The sequence below is a fragment of the Micropterus salmoides genome, unplaced genomic scaffold (assembly GCF_014851395.1).
Source record: "Micropterus salmoides isolate LMB-PRFRI ecotype aquatic unplaced genomic scaffold, ASM1485139v1 Ms_hic_scaffold_19, whole genome shotgun sequence".
Taxonomy (NCBI): Eukaryota; Metazoa; Chordata; class Actinopteri; order Centrarchiformes; family Centrarchidae; genus Micropterus; species Micropterus salmoides.
The window spans coordinates 34,583-60,473 of record NW_024041039.1 but is presented as its reverse complement, the minus strand read 5'-3'; the positions used below and the strand labels follow the sequence as shown (position 1 = coordinate 60,473).

At 46.9% G+C, this 25,891-nt stretch overlaps 1 pseudogene; it reads right to left on the bottom strand.

Moving 5' to 3' along the window:
* The window catches only part of LOC119910031, a 33,727-nt pseudogene that overhangs the window by 1,660 nt on the left and 6,176 nt on the right, over nucleotides 1–25,891 (bottom strand).

The following is a 25,891-nucleotide window of genomic DNA, read 5'->3' as shown; positions in this document are numbered from 1 at the left end:
ATTCCAGTTGGACAAAACAGCAGTTTTATTTTTGTGGGTTGTTTTCAGTCATTAAGTTATTGTGCAAGAACAATGCTCTCCATGGGGCGATGAAGCAGTGGATAAGACACGTGCCTTTGGTGTGAGACGCCACCGTGTCCCTGGGCGAGACTTTTCAGAGGCGTACGACCTCTGACACGTGTAGACATTGTAAGTCGCTTTGGATAAAAGCTAAATGACTAAATTTAATCTCTCATTTGTTTATGCAAAGTCATCATAAAGTAATCATAAAGTTCTCCCTGCAGAGAACGGGAACAGGTGAGCGCCCAGAGAACCTGACCTGGAGAGGGAAGGGGAGAGTCCCGGTCCGCCATGTAGCGCGAGCTTCGTAGCGGAGCGTTCAGACACGGTCAAACAAACTGCAGGTGTAAATGCAGCGCCGTGAGAGGAGAGGAGGAGGCTGCTGGAAGGCAACGATGTCGTATTTAAGTTTGTGTTCTGCTTGATAAATGGCTGTTGGGAGAGTTTTTCTTACGCCCCCCCCCCCAATTCTGATCATTTTGGAGCTGGTGGTTTTCCTTTAGCGGTCGCTAAAACTTTAGATCGGTGTGATGGTGGGTCACCAGGGACCTGGCAGGCAGAGCTGAGGGAGGCGTTAGCCCATGTATTAGACTCACATGTCGTCTCTGCAGTCCGGAGGTTTCTTCAGTCGCTCTCCTTTGATCAGGTACTCGTAGATCTCAGAGTTCTCCACGCCGGGGTACGGCGTCTGACCACGAGTCATGATCTCCCACATCGTCACGCCAAACGCCCACTGAGACACACACACACACACACACAGTAGAAATCAGAAGCTGTAACGAGCTGTGTGATTGGTGGAGGGACTGAACTCCGCTGATCGATTGGCCGGCTGCAGGTCACATGTGACCCTGGGTGTGTGTGTGTGTGTCAGTACCACGTCGCTCTGTGTGGTGTACACGTTGTCGGCGAGACTCTCCAGAGCGATCCACTTCACCGGCAGCTTGGAGACCGAGCCCTGTCTGTAGTAATCTCCGCTGTAGATCTTCTTGGAGAGGCCGAAGTCTGCGACACACACCGCCATGTCCTCACTCAGCCTGAAACACACGGCAAACATTTCAATAACACATCTGCTGCTGGACACAGTGATAATATCTCATGATATCTATTGCTCGTTTGTTTCTCCCTTGCTGCTGTGACACGGTGAACTCTGGGACAGAATAAAAGATTTGGACTTAAATTAAATGCAAACTTCATTTCACAAATGTTGTTAATTATTTTTTTATTGACCAAAAACCTGCCGTTTTACTTATTTACCTTCATAAAACTATGACGGCTTGTTGGTAAAAACAGTAACAATAAAAGGGGAAGTGATATTCTGAGATTAAAGTCTTGCGTGTCCGTTTAATTAATTATTTTTTACATTTCCTCCTTCAGCTTATGCAAAGCGTCGTACAGCTGCTAGATACGTCAGAGGACGCACGCCTCTCGCTCAGGGACACGGTCTCTCACACCAAAGGCACGATGTTTTAACCTCCAGTGGTCGTAAACCGCCGTCACATGAAGCAGCGTCCCCGACACGGTCCCTGTTTTTATCCGTTCATGTTTTACTGTTTTGGTTCTTGGCCGAAGTGAAACCCTGAAAACTCAGACGCCGACGTGCGTGTTGTAAATGAGGAGGCGTGGCCTCCGTGCGTCTCTGTTTCTGAGAGCTGACCGGTGGACTCACATGCAGTTTCGGGCAGCGAGGTCTCGGTGGATGATGCTCCTGCCGCTCAGGTACTCCATCCCCCGAGAGATGTCCAGCATGAACTGCAGCAGAGTCTGCAGAGTCAGGTCCTGGTGGAGGAACAGGGTCAGTACAGGTGCACAGACTTCTGACCAGCTACCAGGATCAGGGACTCGAGGACAACTGTTCCCCTTTTGAATATGTATTAAATTACAAAAACCAAAGTTTCTCCAGTTTAATTTACTTCTAACTGAAAAAGGACATTGATGAATCTGCCTGTGCAGACAGAACAAAACGTCCGGACGGCGGATTAAAGAATGAAAGCAGAGCTCAGAGAACACGAAGAAGGTGCTTCTCTTACAAACGGCCGTTCTCCCAGTCTGGACAGCAGCAGGAAGGTGTGCAGGTCTCCGTGCTTCATGAACGGCAGAATCACCATCGGGATCGGCAGCCGCTGGCCAGGACGCCGGTGAAGACTCACTCCTATTGGACGAGGGGGAACTGTCAATCAAACCATCTGACCTTTGACCCCTGGTCGTGTGTGTGTGTGTGTGTGTTTTACCGATGAGCTGGATGACGTTGGGGTGGTCGAAGTCTTTCATGTAGGCCGCCTCCTTCAGACACTGCTCGATGTCAGCTGACGAGGTGATGTCAGCTGGAGGTCGCACACACACACACACACACACAGTTATTTAACCCTTTCACTGCTTCCTCTCACATTACGTCAGTTTAACAGCCTCAGCAGCTCAAATGATTTCTGCTCTTCATCTGACATTTCAGCTTCAGTTTCCTGTGCACACTTCACCTACACTGCTCAAAGGAAGGAGGGGAACGGCGAAAGCCTGATTTATACTTCCGCGTCAAAGCTACCCCGCTGCCTGATGTGCACGTCTCATGTGCTCCAATCCCACAGGAAGCGCTCCGTGCTATGAAGCCACCTCTACTAGCGGCCAAGCCAGCGGTCACAGCGTCACGGCCCCCCCGACATGCTTCACATCAGAGTTTGATCCACTCAGTCCGATAACATTTGGAGAGTCTAGAAAAGCCGCATGGCTTTTATTTATTTTTTATTATTATTTATTTATTTTACCCCCATTCAAGTTAGCGGAGGGCTAAACAGGAAGTTCGAAGTCTACACAGTGGACGCTATAACGCTACCACCAGCTAGAGTTTTGGCGGCGTAATTGCAGAACAACGCAGACACCAACACAAGTATAAAAGTGTGGCCTCTTACGGCACAGAAGTATAAATCAGATCTCGAACATTCAAAATCTTTACTGAACGTTGTTTCACCAAATGAGCGTGCTCCTGATGAGACTGCGGATGGCGTCCTGGGGGTCTGCTCACTGACCTGGATCAGGGCATCCGTGAGCTCCTGGAGAGTCTGTGGCGCAACCTGGCGGCGTTGGACGCACCGATACAGAACGTCCCAAAGGTTGTCAGTTAGATTCCGGTCAGGGGGACGTGAGGGCCGGACAGCGGCGTCAAGCAGTCGATCGCAACTATTAACATAAATTCAACAAACTGCAGTGAACTCGGCGCGACTTGCAGTTTTGACCAATCACCGCAACCTTTCCGCTAATCTGACCTCTCATCTCAGTTTCCTGCTAAACGCTGTCCCACGTCAGCGAACTGACTTCCTTGTTCAGAAGACGCAGCAGACGTGTGTGAGACACTGAGACACAGGCTGCTGCATCCGCTCAGCTGCAGGACCATTTAAACCAGCTGCAGCTGGGTCAGGGTCAGAATCAGGATCAGGTTGGAGAAGGGTCGGGTCGGAACTCATTTTTTCTATTTGAATAATGATTTTGTTGAGGAAAGGGGCTGAAAAAAGATTTACTTTATCATATTTGGTGAAAAAGATTTTATCATAATAGTTTTTAATGTTGGATGTTCAGTAATCCACAGTTTGGCATCTAGTGTTCTGACCATAAAGGAAAGTTTAAAAACATAATTAACCGTCTGGTTTCTTCAACTTTCACACAAAAATCTGCCTTTAAACTTGAAAGAACTCGTGATAACTATCGGTATCGAATGATATGAAAGGTTTTAATCGTGATAACTATCGGTATCGAATGATATGAAAGGTTTTTATCGTGATAACTATCGGTATCGAATGATATGAAAGGTTTTTATCGTAATAACCGTTTTGGCCGTATCGCCCAGCCCTACTTTCACTCTGGGCCCATGAAACCAGGCAGAGTCCTGCACCAGGAGGAACCCAGGGCCCACTGAGGAGTTCATGCTGGTCCCTAACAGCAGTCAGGGTACCGATTGTTAGCACCAGGTCTGTGGGACCCTCCAGGGATAGAGGATTACACCATCACTGACCCACCACCTAACCGGCCCTGCTGGATGACGTTGCAGAAGCGTAACGTTCAGCGCGGCGTCCCCAGACTCTTTCACGTCTGTCACACTTGACTTTACTTCTGACGCTGCTTTCAGTTCTTTCCTCCAGTTTAACTTCTTTCAGCCTCTGTACATCAGCTAACAATCTGCTTTCACAGTTTATTCATCACATCGTGAGACTCTTGGTGCTGCTGACATTTCCACTGATTCAGCTTCTCAAACTGAACTTTAACTAAAATACTTGACACCTGTCATTTCCAGCGTGAGCGAGCTTCAGCTTCCTCTTTCATTTTGTCCTGTTTCTTATGTTCTGTGAATCTGAAACGGCTCGTCAGTCTGCACAGACACAAACCGAAGAAGAAGCAGCAGCAGCAGCGTCAGACTCACTCTTCAGCACTTTGACCGCCACCTTCTGGACAGACGAGTCTTGCGTCTTCAGGAAGGCCTCGCGCACGGAGCCGAACTCACCTGCACAGGTACACAAACACATGGGATTCTCTTTTTAAACCTGACCTCTGTCTGCGGACTCACCTCTACTTTCACTTTTAGAACTAGAAAGGAAAATCAGAGGAATACTGCATGAAGACCGCCGATCGTTTTAAAGCTGCTTGGCTTCTTAAATGTTTGTCATCTAAAGTTTTGTGTGTTAAAAGGTGCTGGGGACTCCTGCTGAACCAGAGCATTGAACACTTACATTCTGCGTTCTGCTGAATTCCTCTGCACCAATTTATGGTGGAAATGTTTTTATTCATGTGAAAGGGAAACAAATTCAGAATCTAAATGATTTTAAGTCACTTTTTTGAACAACACACATCAGTTCCTTCTGTTTCTATATAAACTACTTTGCATGTTTTCTTCTCATTTTCATTTCTTAGTTAACATTTCTTGTTGTGAACTATATTTCAGAACAATCTTTACCAATCTTTCAAAAAGTGTTTGGGACATGTCCTCCGAGTCCCTGGTGTGAAGGACCGCCTCTCTTATATCACGGTAAACAAACTGCGCTCAGTAGAAGAGAAGACGGTCCAGCAGCAGCACAAACTGTCTCTGAAACTGTTTCAACACAAACTGAAGGAGGCAAAGAGAAGGACAGGAGCGCCACCTGCATCTTATCTAGGGATGGGGATCGTTCATTTTTACTGATGGCCTTATTGAGACTGCTTAAGGATCCGATTCTTTATCGATACTGTATTATTTGGTGAGACCAGCCCCAGCAGCCTGAGGCCGGCTGCAGGGCGTGAGGAAAATATTCAATGTGCCATAACGTTATAAACTGAGATGACATCACTTGTGATAAATAAACATATACTGAAGTGTGCATATTAACCGCCTGGTTGTTTTTAATTTAATATTTTAAATCCAGCTAAATGTTGTTTCTGGACAACAGCAAAGTAACTCAGTAACTCTGTGACATCACAAGCAGCGAGTGACGTTTAGAAAGAACATCGGTGTGTATCAGCCCCTCCTCCTCTCTCCTGGCTGCAGGTAACGTTACAGGTAGAGGAGGAGCGGCTGCTTTGTGCATTTTTTATTAAATAATTTGGAGACTCAATTCCTCTTTTCTCTCCCAGAGAGAAGGAGGAGGGGGTTTGATTATCAACCCCCTACAGAGAGCCGAAGCGACCCCCAAAGGAAGGGGGGTTGAAAGGTCGCTTTCTCTAAGTGCTATTCCTGGGCAGTTGGTCGTAAAACAGGCCACCTTTGGCAACAGCCGAGATAAGCCTCTCGGTGCCTGAACTGTTCAAATGACAAAAGAAACTAACCAGAGATTACAAACAGCCTATCGAAACTCTCCTTAAGAGGGGGCAGGAAACCCTAAACTGCCCCCCCACACACGTAACCATGGCAACTGACCTTGCTCTGTGTTTAATTACCTCTCATCAAAGGGATACTCCTTTTCACGCCCAGGTGAGAAAATCCAGGACACCAGGGACAGCCCTGAACTTCTTTGTGTAAACAGACTGCTGTCTCCAAAGACTCAAAGCATTACCTCGTTTAATTAAATAATCTTTTAGTTACTTGATTATGTTTGCCTCTGTTTGATTAGTTATGTTACCATGTTGTTGCTATCTGTTGTTGATATTATTGCTGAAAAGAATCTAATTAAGTTACTTTTGCAGTGTTTTAATTTTCAGCAAGGTTACTGACATTCCTTCATTTTATGTGTAACCAATGTTTGTTCACAATACTTTCTCACACACCTCCTTTAGAAATGAGGATAAAGAAATGTCATACTATACTCTATTAATTGCCAGCTTGAATTTAAGGTTAAATAACTGAATTTCCCAGTTCCTGAGCAAAGATTGTCTTAGGGTTAATCCAAGCTATCGTCATGTAACCTGAGCTCCCCCAAGTGGACGAAATAAGTATTACATACCATCGTATGAAATGCCGGTAATGTATAAATGTCACTCATGACCAATTATTTGACAATTGTTTCCCTTATCAGGTGCTTAAAACTAAGAACGGTACAACCGTTTGACCATTGAGGTTTGATTGTGGAAAAATATTTGATTATAATACGCGCAAACAGATTTTCTTTTCCTTTTTTTTAAGACATATTAAAAGTTTAGAAAGACAGTCCCTCAGGAAACCGGAAACGGCCAATAAGGACTGCCCTCTGGGGAACCACGCCCCAACCAACAAAAGCGCGACACACGAGGTTGTTCGCTCTCTTGTCTCTTGTTCTTTGTGCTCTGTTTTGTTCCTGATGCTTCAACAGCGCTTCGGCACGCGCCCGGCGTGCCCCCTCTCCCGGCAACACCCTAAGAGTTCGGCCCGGCGCAACAAAAGCTTTGTTTCGTTTGAAGCTACACACGCGAAGTGCCGCGACATCAGCTTTTCCCTCGTTTAACAGCAACTTTACTTGCGTTTTATTTTCTTTGGTTTGTTTTGTTAAAAGTTATCAGTCCGTTAAGTTACACTAGTGTAATTCAAGAACAACCAAGTTCTCTTTAAGCTTTATTCGTCGAGCTAACGTCACCGAGGTCAGACCCAGTCACGTGGTCTCGCCAGCGGCAACAAAGGACACCTGAAGAACAGCCGAATTGCGAGACGGAGGACGGCCAACCCTTGAGGGTTTTTCTTCCTTCCAGACACGGAGAACCCCAGAGAATTCCCTAGCAAAAAGCCAGGAATCGGGAAGCTAGCGTGGGACCCGTGCAACAGGCCAAGGCAGGCCGCCAACCTACCGTAAGGCAAAACAAAGCATCCTGTGGTCAGTGATGTCCAGTAGTTGTTAATCCATTATATTCAGTCCTTAAACCCCTAGACAAGTTTAACTGAGTTATCTTCTAATTGCATTCATTAGCTGCCGTATGAGTCAAATTCTCCCACAATAGGAACCCCTTCTCATTGTTTAGCCGGTGTTTATTTCTTTAGTGTATTTAACTGCATTTTATATCACCTTAGTTAGCTAATAAATTCACTGTAATCAAGGAATTGTGTGTGTTGCCTATTTCTAAGTCCCTGCCAAGAGAATTTACTCTTCAGATGAGATTGACTGACTGATTTAAGATAATTGAGCCATTATTAACTAATTGATCACTAGTGAATAATTGTATAATTATTAAAATGCTACCCAGAGGTCCGGAGACTTTGGGTTAATAACTCTGGTGGTGCCCCGAAACGAGAGATTTATGGATTCATATTTTCTGAATATTAAAATTCATAATTGGGTATTAATTCTCATAAATTTATTAAAAATCATACGTGGCTTTAGACCTGCTTCATGTGCGTGACAGAGAGCTGCAGCCCGACGATGAACAGTTTAATACCACGTTTCGGTGCCATCAATAAATTAACATTAGTTTTCTTATCCATTGCATTTCAAGATAAATGACGCTCGAGACATAACGTTACATTTTAGGACCCGCAGTATCGATAAGCTCGAACCTTATTGGTTTTCGGGTTTTGAGAAATTTTGGAACCGGGTCCTTTTAGAACTGGATCTCGATCCCCATCCCTAATCTTATCCTTTCATTTATTAGCCGATCAGCAGACTCCTAACTGATGATATTTATTTTAGCCCTCTGTGAGTCAAACAGTAAAGCTTTAAATTAAAGTGACAGTCGCAGCATTTACTGTTGCGCACAAACACGCAGCTGATCCCGTTCCCTTAAACCAACAATCAGGATGTTTGTTCAGCCCTCAAACCCCAAAAACTGTTGAGGACACAAAGGTTTGTTTCTCCTGCACATTTCTCTTTTCATTCTGTGTGAAAGCGCTCACTGCTGACTGTGTGTTTCACAGTTTGACAGTGTGTGTCACAGTGTGACAGTGTGTTACAGTGTGTGCGACAGTGTGTTACAGTGTGTGCCTGTGTGTGTCACAGTGTCACAGTGCCACAGTGTGTGATAGTGTGTTACAGTGTGTCACAGTGTGTTACAGTGTGTGCCAGTGTGTGTCACAGTGTGCCAGTGTGGGCCAGTGTGGGCCAGTGTGTGTCACAGTGTGACAGTGTGTGATAGTGTGTTACAGTGTGTGCCAGTGTGTGTCACAGTGTGCCAGTGTGTGATAGTGTGTTACAGTGTGTTATAGTGTGTGTCACAGTGTGACAGTATGTGTCACAGTGTGTGACAGTGTGTGCCAGTGTGGGTCACTGTGTGTCACAGTGTGCCAGTGTGTGATAGTGTGTTACAGTGTGTGCCAGTGTGTGTCACAGTGTCACAGTGTGACAGTGTGTGATAGTGTGTTACAGTGTGTGATAGTGTGTTACAGTGTGTCACAGTGTGACAGTGTGTGATAGTGTGTGTCACAGTGTCACAGTGTGACAGTGTGTGATAGTGTGTTACAGTGTGTGATAGTGTGTTACAGTGTGTCACAGTGTGACAGTGTGTGATAGTGTGTTACAGTGTGTGCCAGTGTGTGTCACAGTGTGACAGTGTGTGATAGTGTGTTACAGTGTGTGCCAGTGTGTGTCACAGTGTGACAGTGTGTGATAGTGTGTGACAGTGTGTGCCAGTGTGTGTCAAAGTGTGACAGTGTGTCACAGTGTGACAGTGTGTTACAGTGTGTGCCTGTGTGTGTTACAGTGTGTGACAGTGTGACAGTGTGTGTCACAGTGTGTGACAGTGTGTGTCACAGTGTGACAGTGTGTGACAGTGTGTGCCAGTGTGTGTCACAGTGTGCCAGTGTGTGTTACAGTGTGTGCCAGTGTGTGTCACAGTGTGACAGTGTGTGATAGTGTGTTACAGTGTGCCAGTGTGTGTTACAGTGTGTGCCAGTGTGTGTCACAGTGTGACAGTATGTGATAGTGTTACAGTGTGTTACAGTGTGTGTCACAGTGTGACAGTGTGTGATAGTGTGTCACAGTGTGCCAGTGTGTGTTACAGTGTGTGCCAGTGTGTGTCACAGTGTGACAGTATGTGATAGTGTTACAGTGTGTTACAGTGTGTGTCACAGTGTGACAGTGTGTGATAGTGTGTTACAGTGTGTGCCAGTGTGTGCCACAGTGTGACAGTGTGTGATAGTGTGTTACAGTGTGTGTCACAGTGTGTGATAGTGTGTTACAGTGTGTGCCAGTGTGTGTCACAGTGTAACAGTGTGTGATAGTGTGTTACAGTGTGTGATAGTGTGTTACAGTGTGACAGTGTGTGACAGTGTGTGACAGTGTGTGACAGTGTGTGATAGTGTGTGTCACAGTGTGACAGTGTGTGTCACAGTGTGTGCCAGTGTGTGTCACAGTGTGACAGTGTGTTACAGTGTGTTACAGTGTGTGCCAGTGTGTGTTACAGTGTGTGCCAGTGTGTGTCACAGTGTGTGCCAGTGTGTGCCAGTGTGTGTCACAGTGTGTGCCAGTGTGTGCCAGTGTGTGTCAGTGTGTGCCAGTGTGTGTCACAGTGTGAGATAGTGTGTTACAGTGTGTGCCAGTGTGTGTCACAGTGTGTGCCAGTGTGTGTCACAGTGTGACAGTGTGTGATAGTGTGTTACAGTGTGTGATAGTGTGTGTCACAGTGTGACAGTATGTGTCACAGTGTGTGACAGTGTGTGCCAGTGTGGGTCACTGTGTGTCAGTGTGTGTCAGTGTGTGTCACAGTGTGTGCCAGTGTGGGTCACTGTGTGTCACAGTGTGCCAGTGTGTGATAGTGTGTTACAGTGTGTGCCAGTGTGTGTCACAGTGTGAGATAGTGTGTTACAGTGTGTGCCAGTGTGACAGTGTGTGATAGTGTGTTACAGTGTGTGCCAGTGTGTGTCACAGTGTGACAGTGTGTGATAGTGTGTTACAGTGTGTGCCAGTGTGGGTCACTGTGTGACAGTGTGTGATAGTGTGTTACAGTGTGTGATAGTGTGTTACAGTGTGTTACAGTGTGTGTCACAGTGTGACAGTGTGTGATAGTGTGTTACAGTGTGTGCCAGTGTGTGCCAGTGTGTGTCACAGTGTGACAGTGTGTGATAGTGTGTTACAGTGTGACAGTGTGTGATAGTGTGTTACAGTGTGACAGTGTGTGCCAGTGTGTGTCACAGTGTGACAGTGTGTGATAGTGTGTTACAGTGTGTTATAGTGTGTGTCACAGTGTGACAGTATGTGTCACAGTGTGCCAGTGTGTGATAGTGTGTTACAGTGTGACAGTGTGTGCCAGTGTGTGTCACAGTGTGACAGTGTGTGATAGTGTGTTACAGTGTGTTATAGTGTGTGTCACAGTGTGACAGTATGTGTCACAGTGTGCCAGTGTGTGATAGTGTGTTACAGTGTGTGCCAGTGTGTGTCACAGTGTGACAGTGTGTGATAGTGTGTCACAGTGTGACAGTGTGTGATAGTGTGTGTCACAGTGTGACAGTATGTGTCACAGTGTGACAGTGTGTGATAGTGTGTTACAATGTGTGCCAGTGTGTGTCACAGTATGACAGTGTGTGATAGTGTGTTACAGTGTGTCACAGTGTGACAGTGTGTGATAGTGTGTGATAGTGTGTGACAGTGTGTGCCAGTGTGTGTCAAAGTGTGACAGTGTGTCACAGTGTGACAGTGTGTGATAGCGTGTTACAGTGTGTGCCAGTGTGTTACAGTGTGTGCCAGTGTGACAGTGTGTGATAGTGTGTTACAGTGTGTGCCAGTGTGTGTCACAGTGTGACAGTGTGTGATAGTGTGTGACAGTGTGTGCCAGTGTGGGTCAGTGTGGGCCAGTGTGTGTCACAGTGTGTTACAGTGTGTGCCAGTGTGGGTCACTGTGTGACAGTGTGTGATAGTGTGTTACAGTGTGTGTCACAGTGTGACAGTATGTGATAGTGTGTTACAGTGTGTGCCAGTGTGTGCCACAGTGTGACAGTGTGTGATAGTGTGTTACAGTGTGTGCCAGTGTGTGTCACAGTGTGACAGTGTGTGATAGTGTGTTACAGTGTGTTATAGTGTGTGTCACAGTGTGACAGTATGTGTCACAGTGTGACAGTGTGTGATAGTGTGTCACAGTGTGACAGTATGTGTCACAGTGTGACAGTGTGTGATAGTGTGTGTCACAGTCTGACAGTGTGTGATAGTGTGTTACAGTGTGACAGTGTGTGACAGTGTGTGACAGTGTGTTACAGTGTGTGCCAGTGTGTGCCAGTGTGTGTTACAGTGTGTGACAGTGTGTGTCACAGTGTGACAGTGTGTGTCACAGTGTGTGCCAGTGTGTGTCACAGTGTGACAGTGTGTTACAGTGTGTGCCAGTGTGTGTTACAGTGTGTGACAGTGTGTGTCACAGTGTGTGACAGTGTGTGTCACAGTGTGACAGTGTGTGACAGTGTGTGCCAGTGTGTGTCACAGTGTGACAGTGTGTGTCACAGTGTGACAGTGTGTGATAGTGTGTTACAGTGTGTGCCAGTGTGTGTCACAGTGTGACAGTATGTGATAGTGTGTTACAGTGTGTTACAGTGTGTGTCACAGTGTGACAGTGTGTGATAGTGTGTTACAGTGTGTGCCAGTGTGTGTCACAGTGTGACAGTGTGTGATAGTGTGTTACAGTGTGTGCCAGTGTGTGTCACAGTGTGACAGTGTGTGATAGTGTGTTACAGTGTGTGCCAGTGTGTGTCACAGTGTAACAGTGTGTGATAGTGTGTGCCAGTGTGTGTCACAGTGTGTGTCACAGTGTGACAGTGTGTGTCACAGTGATACAGTGTGTGTCACAGTGATACAGTGTGTGATAGTGTGTTACAGTGTGTGATAGTGTGTTACAGTGTGTGATAGTGTGTGACAGTGTGTGATAGTGTGTGACAGTGTGTGATAGTGTGTGACAGTGTGTGCCAGTGTGTGCCAGTGTGTGTCACAGTGTGACAGTATGTGATAGTGTGTGATAGTGTGTGCCAGTGTGTGCCAGTGTGTGATAGTGTGTGACGGTTTGTGCCAGTGTGTGCCAGTGTGTGTCACAGTGTGCCAGTGTGTGTCACAGTGTGACAGTGTGTGTCACAGTGTGACAGTGTGTGATAGTGTGTCACAGTGTGACAGTATGTGATAGTGTGTTACAGTGTGTGCCAGTGTGTGTCACAGTGTGTGCCAGTGTGTGTCACAGTGTGACAGTGTGTGATAGTGTGTTACAGTGTGTGCCAGTGTGTGTCACAGTGTGAGAGTGTGTGATAGTGTGTTACAGTGTGTGCCAGTGTGTGTAACAGTGTGACAGTGTGTGATAGTGTGTTACAGTGTGTGCCAGTGTGTGTCACAGTGTGACAGTGTGTGATAGTGTATTACAGTGTGTGACAGTGTGTGACAGTGTGTGCCAGTGTGTGCCAGTGTGTGCCAGTGTGTGCCAGTGTGTGATAGTGTGTTACAGTATGTGCCAGTGTGTTCCAGTGTGTGTCACAGTGTGTGTCACAGTGTGACAGTGTGTGATAGTGTGTTACAGTGTGTGATAGTGTGTTACAGTGTGTGACAGTGTGTGACAGTGTGACAGTGTGTGATAGTGTGTTACAGTGTGTGATAGTGTGTGACAGTGTGTGCCAGTGTGTGACAGTGTGTGACAGTGTGTGATAGTGTGTTACAGTGTGTTACAGTATGTGCCAGTGTGTGCCAGTGTGTGTCACAGTGTGACAGTGTGTGATAGTGTGTTACAGTGTGTGCCAGTGTGTGCCAGTGTGTGTCACAGTGTGTGTGTTACAGTGTGTGTGTTACCTTTCCCCAGCATGTGTCCCAGCGTGAGCAGCCTCTCTGGGATCAGGACGTCCTGCAGTTTGTTCTTCAGGTCGGCGTTTATACCCAGACTGTCCACTGAAGGGAGACACACACATTTATCACCACACACACAGTGAGTCTGCAGAGGCTCCTGTTGTTGTTGGTTTGTCCCACAGAGGGATCTGATTGGCTGCGAGGCAGCAGGTAAATACAGGCCAGCTCAGGTGAGTCCATCGATACAGGTAGCAGTGTTTCCTGATCTGCTGTCAGTCTAAACCTCAGCATGATTCAAAATAAGCAAATCTTCACATGACAAATTACTTCAACCGAGTTTTCCAATTAAATGGCAATCAACTCTAAACTGTCTAAACACACAGGCCAAAAACAAAATGTCACCTGATGCAGCATCATTCACTGAAGTCCCACATCTACACACTAGTTATTTAAAGTACACACTACATACCGTTACTACATCAATCAGGAACCTTTAAAGAGCATTAACACACTGGTATCGGCACAGAGCGCACAAGTCCAAGCAGTCCGACAGACTCCAGCAGGACAAGAACAAACCTGCAGGCAGACTCTACTAAATGTGCACTTACGTGTGGACTCATGCAGCTCAGCACAGGTTCTGTTGAAGGATCGAGCCGCCGTGAAGGAGACCGAACTCTCAGGACCCGGAGGCTTGAAGGCCGGACTGAAGACAGACAGAGTTCAACATGTAGCTATCAGAGTTTCTCTACGTTTCCCATCATCACGTCTCATGTTCAGACCCAAACCAGCCACCTGCCAGTCCGTCTCTCAGTCCTGTCTGAGGCTCTCAGCTGCGAGCCCATTGGCTCCTCCTGAAGACGTAAAGCTTTTAAAACTCGTTTCATGTTATCCTCAAACAGCTGCTCTCTGTGCTCTTTAATCAGATTGACTTTCTACAGAGCAATAGTTTATTTGAAGATTTTCAGTCAGGATTTAGAGCTCATCATAGCACAGAGACAGCACTGGTGAAAAAACGACCTCCTTATTGCATCAGACAAAGGACTTGTCTCTGTACTGGTTTTATTAGATCTTAGTGCTGCATTTGATACCATTGACCATCAGATCCTATTGCAGAGACTGGAACATTTCATTGGCATTAAAGGAACCGCTCTAAGCTGGTTTAAGTCCTATTTATCAGATCGATTTCAGTTTGTACATGTTAACGATGAGTCCTCCATGCACGCCAAAGTTACTCATGGAGTTCCTCAAGGATCTGTCCTCGGACCAATCCTCTTCACTTATATATGCTTCCTTTAGGCAATATTATTAGGAAATATTCCATAAACTTTCATTGTTATGCAGATGATACTCAGTTATATCTATCGATCAAGCCAGATGAAACTCATCAGTTAGCTAAACTTCAAATGTGCCTTCAGGATGTTAAAACCTGGATGACCTGTAATTTTCTCATGTTAAACTCAGATAAAACTGAAGTTATTGTTCTGGGGCCTAAGCACCTCCGTGACGCATTATCTAAAGATATAGTTTCCCTGGATGGCATCGCCCTGGCCTCCAGCACCACTGTGAGGAATCTTGGAGTTATCTTTGATCAGGACATGTCGTTTAAGTCTCACATTAAGCAAATTTCAAGGACCGCCTTTTTTCACCTACGTAATATTGCAAAAATCAGGAACATCCTGTCTAAAAATGCTGCAGAAAAACTAGTCCATGCATTTGTTACTTCTAGGCTGGATTACTGCAATTCCTTATTATCAGGCTGCTTGAAAAAGTCCATTAAGACTCTTCAGCTGATCCAGAATGCTGCAGCACGTGTTCTGACAGGAACCAGGAAAAGAGATCACATTTCTCCTGTTTTAGCTTCTTTGCATTGGCTTCCAGTAAAATCCAGAATAGAATTTAAAATCATTCTTCTTACCTACAAAGCTCTTAATGGTCAGGCACCATCTTATCTTAAAGAGCTCATAGTACCTTACTACCCCACCAGAGCACTGCGCTCCCAGAATGCAGGGTTACTTGTGGTTCCTACAGTCTCCAAAAGTAGACTAGGAGCCAGAGCGTTCAGCTATCAAGCTCCTCTCCTGTGGAACCAGGTTCCAGTTTGGGTTCAGGAGGCAGACACCATCTCCACATTTAAGAGTAGGCTTAAGACTTTCCTCTTTGATAAAGCTTATAGTTAGGGCTGGCTCAGGTGAGTCCTGAACCATCCCTTAGTTATGCTGCTATAGGCCTAGACTGCTGGGGGATTTCCCATGATGCACTGAGCTCCTCTCTCCTCTACTTTCTCTCCCTCTGTATGCAACCTCATCCCATTATTGCATGTTACTAACACAACTTCTCCCCTTTCTGGTAGTCTTGTGCTTTCTCGTTTCTCTCCTCTCTCCTCCTATCACTTCCTGCAGGTTTTCTGGCTCTGGAGCTGTGGAGTCTGGATCTGTGGTTGCGGGTCACCTGCTGCCCCCGTGTTCCTGCTCGACACCCTCTGCTACAACGACTATTGTTACTAGTCCTATTGTTATTATTGTTATTATAATCATTAACATTACGATTGTTATCATTAACACTACTATAAATATCTGTACCATTTTTCATTTAGTCTAAAGCAACATCACCTTTACTGTCTGTACCTCTGTGTGGATATTTTGTAGGCTGCCTCCTCTCCCCCTCCCCTTCCCCCCCCCCTTTTATGAAAAGCGCTGTGAGATAACTGTTGTTGTGATTTGGCGCTATATAAATAAAATTGAATTGAATCATTTGTCGGGGACTACTTTCAGCGGTGGATTAAGTCTGAACATCAGATTTGTGGAGTTTTTGTACCCAAACTGCGTCTCTTTCCCGCGGCGGCGAGCTATGATGGCGAGCGTCAGTCCGACCACGGTGGCCACCAGCAGGCCGAGCAGCAGGCCGACCCACATGTGGCTCCGCTGGACCTGGACCTGCGCTGAGGGACCAAAGGGAGCCAATCAGATCATTAGATCGATCAGTAAACAGGCTGTGTGGCTGGAAACAGCAATTGATGTGTGTCGTCTACCTGAGGCGGGCAGAACCAGCACCGGGCGGCTCCAGGGTCCACAGCCCACAGAGGTGCAGCCCGACACCTGGAAGGAGGCGTTAAAGAAGCGTCCTCCTCCTGACAGCTGAGCGGAGTTCTCCTTAAACAGCAGAGGCTCCTGCACAGGTAACATCAGGTGAGTCAGGAGTAAGAACAAGGAGCCTGTGGCCCTGAAGTCAACTACGACTCCCAGGGTGCATTTCAGTCGGCCAATCACAGAGCTTAACGTTCTGTTTGTGACCTTTCAAATGAGCTGAGCAGCTGACAAACACACACACACTCAGCAAAATAAACTAGGTTCCTGAAATCCTCCTCCTGTCCTCCCTCTGACAGTCAGGTCCTGGTCTGCCTCAGCCAGCAGCTCAGTTTACAAGGACTTGATCCATTTTACGATTTGTGGCAAACTTCCTGTGCGTCCATGTGATGTCGGAATAATTGTAAAAATTAAAAAGTTCCATGAAGTCAGAAAGTTGGAGAAAATGTTCAGCACGAGTTGTTGACGTCCTAGAGGTAGAAACATGGTGGACAACATGCTGGCGCTCACAACGTTTGGTCAGTGGTGTGAAATCAGGCATGTGCATTTTATGTTAACGTGTCATTTGCAACATGGCGTACGGTCATCACGGTTAGTTTGCTGTCCACGTAGAGCGACCTAGATTATTCAGTAAAGTTTTTAGTGGTCCCAGGTTAAAGTACTGATGCAGAAACAACTCTGGCACAAAAACCACTTTGTCATCGAAAGCTTCAAACCATTTCAGCAGACTTGGATGACGATCCAACACATCTTTGTAGCAGCGTCAATGTTGTTTCCAAATTCTGACTTAAAAGCACCTGAACACACCAAAGTCGGAAGAACGGCTGCACCTGAACGCAGCATGAGCCGATGAGCTAAAGACAGATTCCGATAACTGGAAAAATGCTAAATATTGGCGCCAGCCTCTGATTGGTCGATCACTAATGACCGACATTATCTGACCGGTGATGTCGTCTCTCACCTGTGGTTCTCCTCCCAGAGTCCACTGCACCTTGTAGGCCAGCAGTTTCCCCTGGAGCTCCTCCTCCTGCAGCCTGGCCCAGCTCAGAGACAGATGCTGCTCCGACAGCTCAAACGTCAGGTTCCTGGGGGCCGCCGAGGGAACTGTGAATCACACACAGAGTCAGGTAAACTAGATAGGCGGCGTCCTGGCAGCAGGACAGTAATACAGTCGCTCTGACACGTTGGTGTGTAACGTCCGTCCACTATAAGGCGGCGTCCACCACGAGAAGAGAGCAGTTTAAAAAATCTAATCTTAGTAAGCAACAAGATGATAAATTAACTCCTGCTGCATCAACCAATCAGCTGGCCTGATGTGCAGGTCTGAATGATTTGGGAGGCGTGTTTGCCGGCTCCTCTGTAACCTATAGTTACCCATAATCCCCTTCTCTGTGTAGGTCATCTTGAACCACATCCAACTCTTGTGACTTCCTGTGAGTCACTTTGTACAGAATCAGTGTAAATGTCTGAGGTGAGAGTGCAGCCTGCGGGGGGCGCTGCAGAGGCTGCAGCACAGTCCTTTCATGTGGATTGAGGCCACAAACAAAAGCTGATTGTACGGAGAGGTCTGGAATCTGCTGGATCAGGTCCAGCTGGACCCCCAACGCACACACACATACACAAACAACAAACCGGCCCTCAGCTCCTGCAGCTGAAGAATAAACAGAAACCCAGCAGAATCTCTCTGGTTATTCATCTTTATCTAAATTAACGACGTTTCCAGACCTGACATAGAATAAATATCAGGGATCATCTCCTGCTAACCGACATTGAGTTCATCTTTTCAGACACTCTGAAGTGAATTTAAATTAAGGAATATAAAATGAGAGAAAACTTTACTCCACTAGTAGTAGAATAGTTTCTGATGTCCAGAACAAACGTCCAGAAATCAGCTCGGAAACCAGAGAGAGGGCTAAGAGAGGGCTGCTAACAGGAGCTGCTAACAGGAGCCGCTAACAGGAGCCGCTTACAGAGGGCTAAGAGAGGGCTGCTAAGAGGAGCCGCTAACAGGAGCCGCTTACAGAGGGCTAAGAGAGGGCTGCTAAGAGGAGCCGCTAACAGGAGCCGCTTACAGAGGGCTAAGAGGAGCCGCTAACAGGAGCCGCTAACAGAGGGCTAAGAGAGGGCTGCTAACAGGAGCCGCTTACAGAGGGCTAACAGAGGGCTAAGAGAGGGCTGCTAACAGGAGCCGCTAACAGAGGGCTCAGAGAGGGCTGCTAACAGGAGCCACTAACAGAGGGCTCAGAGAGGGCTGCTAACAGGAGCCGCTAACAGAGGGCTCAGAGAGGGCTGCTAACAGGAGCCGCTAACAGGAGCCGCTTACAGAGGGCTAAAAGAGGGCTGCTAACAGGAGCCGCTAACAGGAGCCGCTAACAGAGGGCTAAGAGAGGGCTGCTAACAGGAGCCGCTAACAGGAGCCGCTAACAGGAGCCGCTAACAGAGGGCTAACAGAGGGCTAAGAGAGGGCTGCTAACAGGAGCCGCTTACAGAGGGCTAACAGAGGGCTAAGAGAGGGCTGCTAACAGGAGCCGCTAACAGAGGGCTCAGAGAGGGCTGCTAACAGGAGCCACTAACAGAGGGCTCAGAGAGGGCTGCTAACAGGAGCCGCTAACAGAGGGCTCAGAGAGGGCTGCTAACAGGAGCCGCTAACAGGAGCCGCTTACAGAGGGCTAAAAGAGGGCTGCTAACAGGAGCCGCTAACAGGAGCCGCTAACAGAGGGCTAAGAGAGGGCTGCTAACAGGAGCCGCTAACAGGAGCCGCTAACAGGAGCCGCTAACAGAGGGCTAAGAGAGGGCTGCTAAAAGGAGCCGCTAACAGGAGCCGCTTACAGAGGGCTGCTAACATTACTTAACATTTATTTTATTACAATATTTATCCAAAGCATGTGAGAGGTCTCTGGTGTCTTGCTCAGGGATACAATGGTGGATGGGTCACAGTGGGAATCGAACGGGAATCGGGAAGCTATTCAGGGGAAGTTATTCATTTAGTTTTTATCCAAAGCGACTTACAATTGCTATACATGTCAGAGGTCACACGCCTCTGGAGCAGGGGTTAAGTGTCTTGCTTATGGTGGATGTCTCACAGTGGGGGATTGAACCCGGGTCTCTCACACCAAAGGCAGGCATCTTATCCATTGCGCCATCACCACCCTGCTAACAGGAGCTGCTAACAGGAGTTGCTAACAGAGGGCTGCTAACAGCTAATTCAGCTGCTGTTGATGGGACATATTTGACTAAATGTAAACAAATACGGGTTTATTAAATAGCTTTATAGTTCCTACTTACATCCCCAAAGCATTGTGGGAACAGTAGTTCTAAAATTTACAGCTGATGTCTCATACCTGACTCAGGTGTCTGGAAGTGCAGCCAGGGGGAGAAGGGCGACGCCCCCACCTCATTAACACAGGACACCCTGAAGCTGTAGTTGGAGTGACTCCTCAGACCGGACAGAACCTGAAGGTGGGGAGGAACCAGAACCTCCTGCTGGGGGAGTTCCCACCTCCGGACCGCACGCCTCGACAGCTGAGGAGGAGGAGGAGGAAGAGGAGGGATTTAAAATAAATGCTGATATAGAATATCATTTTCTGATAATCGTGTGTGTGTGTGTGTGCTACCTGCAGGATGCAGGTGGACAGCTCAGAGTGTCCTGTGAATCCTGGTCTCCATGACAGTGTGACGTTGTTGTCCACCATCTTCTGGACCTGCAGCCCAACCGGTGCCGCCGGCAGCACTGAGACACAGAGACAAACAGGTCACTTAACCCCGCCCCCAGAGAGTAAGCATCCAGTCACAGCTCAGCAAGAGTTAGCGTTGGAACCAAAGCTCATGCTGTGCTAACGTTAGCGTTGGAATCAAAGCTCATGCTGTGCTAACCTGGTAACGTTGGCGTTGGAACCAAACCTCATGTTGTGCTAACGTTAGCGTTGGAACCAAAGCTCATGCTGTGCTAACCTGCCAACGTTGGCGTTGGAACCAAACCTCATGTTGTGCTAACGTTAGCGTTGGAACCACAGCTCATGCTGTGCTAACCTGCTAACGTTGGCATTGGAACCAAAGCTCATGTTGTGCTAACGTTAGCGTTGGAACCACAGCTCATGCTGTGCTAACCTGCTAACGTTGGCATTGGAACCAAAGCTCATGTTGTGCTAACGTTGGCGTTGGAACCAAAGCTCATGTTGTGCTAACGTTGGCGTTGGAACCAAAGCTCATGTTGTGCTAACGTTGGCGTTGGAACCAATGCTCATTTTGTGCTAACAATTGTGTTGGAATCAAAGTTCATGCTGTGCTAACCTGCTAACGTTGACGTTGGAACCAATGCTCATTTTGTGCTAACATTAGTGTTGGAATCAAAGTTCATGCTGTGCTAACCTGCTAACGTTGACGTTGGAACCAAAGCTCATGTTGTGCTAACGTTGACGTTGGAACCAAAGCTCATGTTGTGCCAACGTTAGCGTTGGAATCAAAGCTCATGCTGTGCTAACCTGCCAACGTTGGCGTTGGAACCAAAGATAATGCTGTGCTAATGATAGCGTTACAACCAAAGCTCATGCTGTGCTAATGTTAGCGTTGGAACCAAAGCTCATGCTCTGCTAACGTTAGCGTTGGAACCAAAGCTCATGCTGTGCTAACCTGGTAACGTTGGCGCTGGAACCAAAGCTCATGCTGTGCTAACCTGGTAACGTTGGCGTTGGAACCAAAGCTCATGCTGTGCTAACGTTAGCGTTGGAACCAAAGCTCATGCTGTGCTAACCTGGTAACGTTGGCGTTGGAACCAAACCTCATGTTGTGCTAACGTTAGCGTTGGAACCAAAGCTCATGCTGTGCTAACCTGCCAACGTTGGCGTTGGAACCAAACCTCATGTTGTGCTAACGTTAGCGTTGGAACCACAGCTCATGCTGTGCTAACCTGCTAACGTTGGCATTGGAACCAAAGCTCATGTTGTGCTAACGTTAGCGTTGGAACCACAGCTCATGCTGTGCTAACCTGCTAACGTTGGCATTGGAACCAAAGCTCATGTTGTGCTAACGTTGGCGTTGGAATCAAAGCTCATGCTGTGCTAACCTGCTAACGTTGGCATTGGAACCAAAGCTCATGTTGTGCTAACGTTGGCGTTGGAACCAAAGCTCATGTTGTGCTAACGTTAGCGTTGGAATCAAAGCTCATGCTGTGCTAACGTTGGCGTTGGAACCAAAGCTCATGTTGTGATAACGTTGGCGTTGGAACCAAAGCTCATGTTGTGCCAACGTTGGCGTTGGAACCAAAGCTCATGTTGTGCTAACGTTGGCGTTGGAACCAAAGCTCATGTTGTGCTAACGTTGGCGTTGGAACCAAAGCTCATGTTGTGCTAACGTTGGCGTTGGAACCAATGCTCATGTTGTGCTAACATTAGTGTTGGAATCAAAGTTCATGCTGTGCTAACCTGCTAACGTTGACGTTGGAACCAAAGCTCATGTTGTGCTAACGTTGACGTTGGAACCAAAGCTCATGTTGTGCCAACGTTAGCGTTGGAATCAAAGCTCATGCTGTGCTAACCTGCCAACGTTGGCGTTGGAACCAAAGATAATGCTGTGCTAACCTGCTAATGTTAGCGTTGGAACCAACAGGTAGAAGCGAGCACACCTTTAAGAAGCCAGCTCAGCGACGGTTTGAGTTGTACTCACCTTTAATGTGAACCGTGCCGGTTCTGGAGACGGAGATTCCTCTGGTGTTCTTCGCTTCACAGTAAAACTTCACACTGTTGTTCACTCCTGCAGACAGACAGGCAGACATGTTGGTTAGAGGTTATCGATCTGCAGATCTGGGATCACTCTGTTAGCCGTTAGCTTCTGTCTGCACTGCCGGCCTTTCAGCTGATGAGGGTGCAGCGGTGGAAAGTAAGTATAAGTATATTTAAGTACTGTAAGTTAATTGTACTTCAACACATGTCAGAGTGAAATATTGTACTTTTTACAGCTTTACATTTATTTAAACACTTTAGCTACTTTGCAGATTCAGAATAATGATCTAAAATTCAAACAAATAATAAATTATGATTTAATATTGTAAGTTGAAATAAAACTTTGTTGATCCCAGAGGGATATAAAGTCATTAACATGAGCTCCAACACATGAATGCATCAATAATTATAATCCAATATTACATTATTCTGCCATAATGCAGTACTTTTACTTATAAAGAGTACTTCACCCCTTCAGTTAACAACATCAGTCAGTTGCTTCTCCTTAAAATTATTTCATTATGATTAATTAGTTAGGGACGCACCAAAATGAAAATTCCAAAAAGGCCGAACATTCGGTGCATCCCTGAATATATTTCAGAAGCTGTGGGAGAAACAGAACACTCTCTCACACAGACACTGTCCGGCCGGCCAATAGGAGATCAGGATTCATCTCCCGCTAATATTCATCAGCAGCGGCAGGCGGAAACACTCATTCACGCTTTCGTCAGAAAACTCGACTCCTGTCAGATTTCCATAAAGCGGTGATGTCATCATGGTGCTGCAGGAAGCTGATGTCACCTTTAACTCAGCCAATCAGCTCACTGCATTGAGTCAGAATCAATAACTGAGTTGAGTTTAACTCAGAGGGGACTAAAAAAGCAGCCGCCAGCAGCCTCCTGAAGATCATTTGACTCTAAAGACCGTGCTCTTATTTTGGTAGTTTTCCTTCCTTCGTGTCAGTGCAGACGACGATGATGATGAAGAGGGAAGTCATTGTTTCACATTAGATGATGAAGGTTCATCTGAACTTCTAAGTGTTAAAACATGACATCGACCTGCGTGACGAAAAGGCTCCAGGTGCTCCAGGCGAGACACCTGGAGCACCTGCAAGAGAGACAGGTGGAGATCTTCTTCTTCTGCATCACAGCCAACAGACAGGTGACGCTCAGCGTGAGCGGTGACATCACACTGCGCCCATATTTACACAGCTCCACCTGTCAGCAGCGACCTTTGCAGTCTGACTCACCTCGAGGAGCTACAGTGTGTGTGTGTGTGTTACAGTGTGTGTGTGTGTGTTACAGTGTGTGTGTGTGTGTGTGTGTGTGTGTGTGTGTGTTACAGTGCGTGTTACAGTGTGTGTGTGTGTGTGTGTGTGTGTGTTACAGTGCGTGTGTGTGTGTGTGTGTTACAGTGTGTGTGTGTGTTACAGTGTGTGTTACAGTGTGTGTGTGTGTGTTACAGTGTGTGTTACAGTGTGTGTGTGTGTTACAGTGTGTGTTACAGTGTGTGTGTGTGTTACAGTGTGTGTTACAGTGTGTGTTACAGTGTGTGTTACAGTGTGTGTGTTACAGTGTGTGTGTGTGTGTTACAGTGTGTGTGTGTGTTACAGTGTGTGTTACAGTGTGTGTGTGTTACAGTGTATTACAGTGTGTTACAGTGTGTGTGTGTGTGTTACAGTGTGTGTGTGTGTTACAGTGTGTGTGTTACAGTGTATTACAGTGTGTTACAGTGTGTGTGTGTGTTACAGTGTGTGTTACAGTGTGTGTGTGTGTTACAGTGTGTGTTACAGTGTGTGTGTGTGTTACAGTGTGTGTTACAGTGTGTGTTACAGTGTGTGTTACAGTGTGTGTGTTACAGTGTGTGTGTGTGTGTTACAGTGTGTGTGTGTTACAGTGTGTGTTACAGTGTGTGTGTGTTACAGTGTATTACAGTGTGTTACAGTGTGTGTGTGTGTTACAGTGTGTGTGTTACAGTGTATTACAGTGTGTTACAGTGTGTGTGTGTGTGTTACAGTGTGTGTTACAGTGTGTGTGTGTGTTACAGTGTGTGTTACAGTGTGTGTGTGTGTTACAGTGTGTGTTACAGTGTGTTACAGTGTGTGTTACAGTGTGTGTTACAGTGTGTGTGTTACAGTGTGTGTGTGTGTTACAGTGTGTGTTACAGTGTGTGTGTTACAGTGTATTACAGTGTGTTACAGTGTGTGTGTGTGTTACAGTGTGTGTGTGTGTTACAGTGTGTGTTACAGTGTATTACAGTGTGTTACAGTGTGTGTGTGTGTTACAGTGTGTGTTACAGTGTGTGTGTGTGTGTGTTACAGTGTGTGTGTGTGTGTTACAGTGTGTGTGTGTTACAGTGTGTGTTACAGTGTATTACAGTGTGTTACAGTGTGTGTGTGTGTTACAGTGTGTGTGTGTGTTACAGTGTGTGTGTGTGTGTTACAGTGTGTGTGTGTGTTACAGTGTGTGTGTGTGTGTTACAGTGTGTGTGTGTGTGTTACAGTGTGTGTTACAGTGTGTGTGTGTTACAGTGTATTACAGTGTGTTACAGTGTGTGTGTGTGTTACAGTGTGTGTTACAGTGTGTGTGTGTTACAGTGTGTGTTACAGTGTGTGTGTGTTACAGTGTGTGTGTGTTACAGTGTGTGTGTGTTACAGTGTGTGTGTGTTACAGTGTGTGTGTGTTATAGTGTGTGTGTGTGTTACAGTGTCGGGCAGTGGCGCCTGAACCTGAGTGTCTCTACACGTTTTTAAAACGGTACGTTACCAATCAGAGGTTTCAGAGACGGATTAAAACCAGTGGTCCCAATCTGAGCAGACATTTCCCATAATGCACCTGGATAATTTTGAATGCCGAAGAGTTTCTGACCTTTGACATGAAGGACGGAGGGGGACGGCCCGGCCTCTCCCTCCTGGACCCCTCCCACCCACCACAGCACTTCCACGGGTTCGGGGGCCCGACGGCGACACAGGTGAGGTTGAAGGGCACGTTGGGGAACGTGGCCACGTCCTGAGGCTCCTGGACGAAGTGAGGGACGCCTGAGGGAGACAGGAGGAGTAAAGGGTTAAGGAGAGCATGATGGGAAATCTTAATCTAAATCAGTGATGCGTTCAGGGCCATAGCGCACAGCAGGAAAACACAGACACCTGCTGTTAGAAACAGCTGGAGGCCTGAGAGGCGTTCAGTAAACAGGTGGTGCGTTCAGGGTCCTACCTTCCACTGTGATCCAGGCTCGTTCAGAGGAGAACGTCAGGCCGTGGAACTCGACTTCACACCAGTACTGACCCGCATCCTGCTGCTGGACCGACTTCACGCTGGAAACAACAACACTAAGAACATCAGAACCTCAACCGGACCCAGATACTGGAGTGGAACCACAAACAAGTCGGATTAGAACTCAAATCATTCTTTCTGATTTTTGCTCCCAAGTGAAAGTTAATGTGGTTTTAAACTTTTCTTTCTGGTCAGAACAAACGCTTGATGCCAAACAGAGGATCACTTCACAGATCTGAGGCCGAACATTCAGAACTGTTCTGATAAAATCTGTTTTCAACAAATCTGCACGAGGAAAACCTGTTTTCAGTCTCTTTTCCTCAACAAGATAAATATTTTAATAGCAAAAATAGTGCAGATTTGTTTGTGATTAAATTAATGAAATCAAACATTTACTGAACGGGTCCGCCAACGAGTCTGCCACACCGCTGCAACGAGTCCGCCAGACGGGAGCGACAAGTCCGCCAACGAGTCCGCCAGACGGCAGTGACGAGTCCGCCAGACGGCAGTGACGAGTCCGCCAGACGGCAGCGACGAGTCCGCCAGACGGCAGCGACGAGTCCGCCAGACGGCAGCGACGAGTCCGCCAACGAGTCTGCCACACCGCTGCAACGAGTCCGCCAGACGGCAGCGACGAGTCCGCCAACGAGTCCGCCAGACGGCAGTGACGA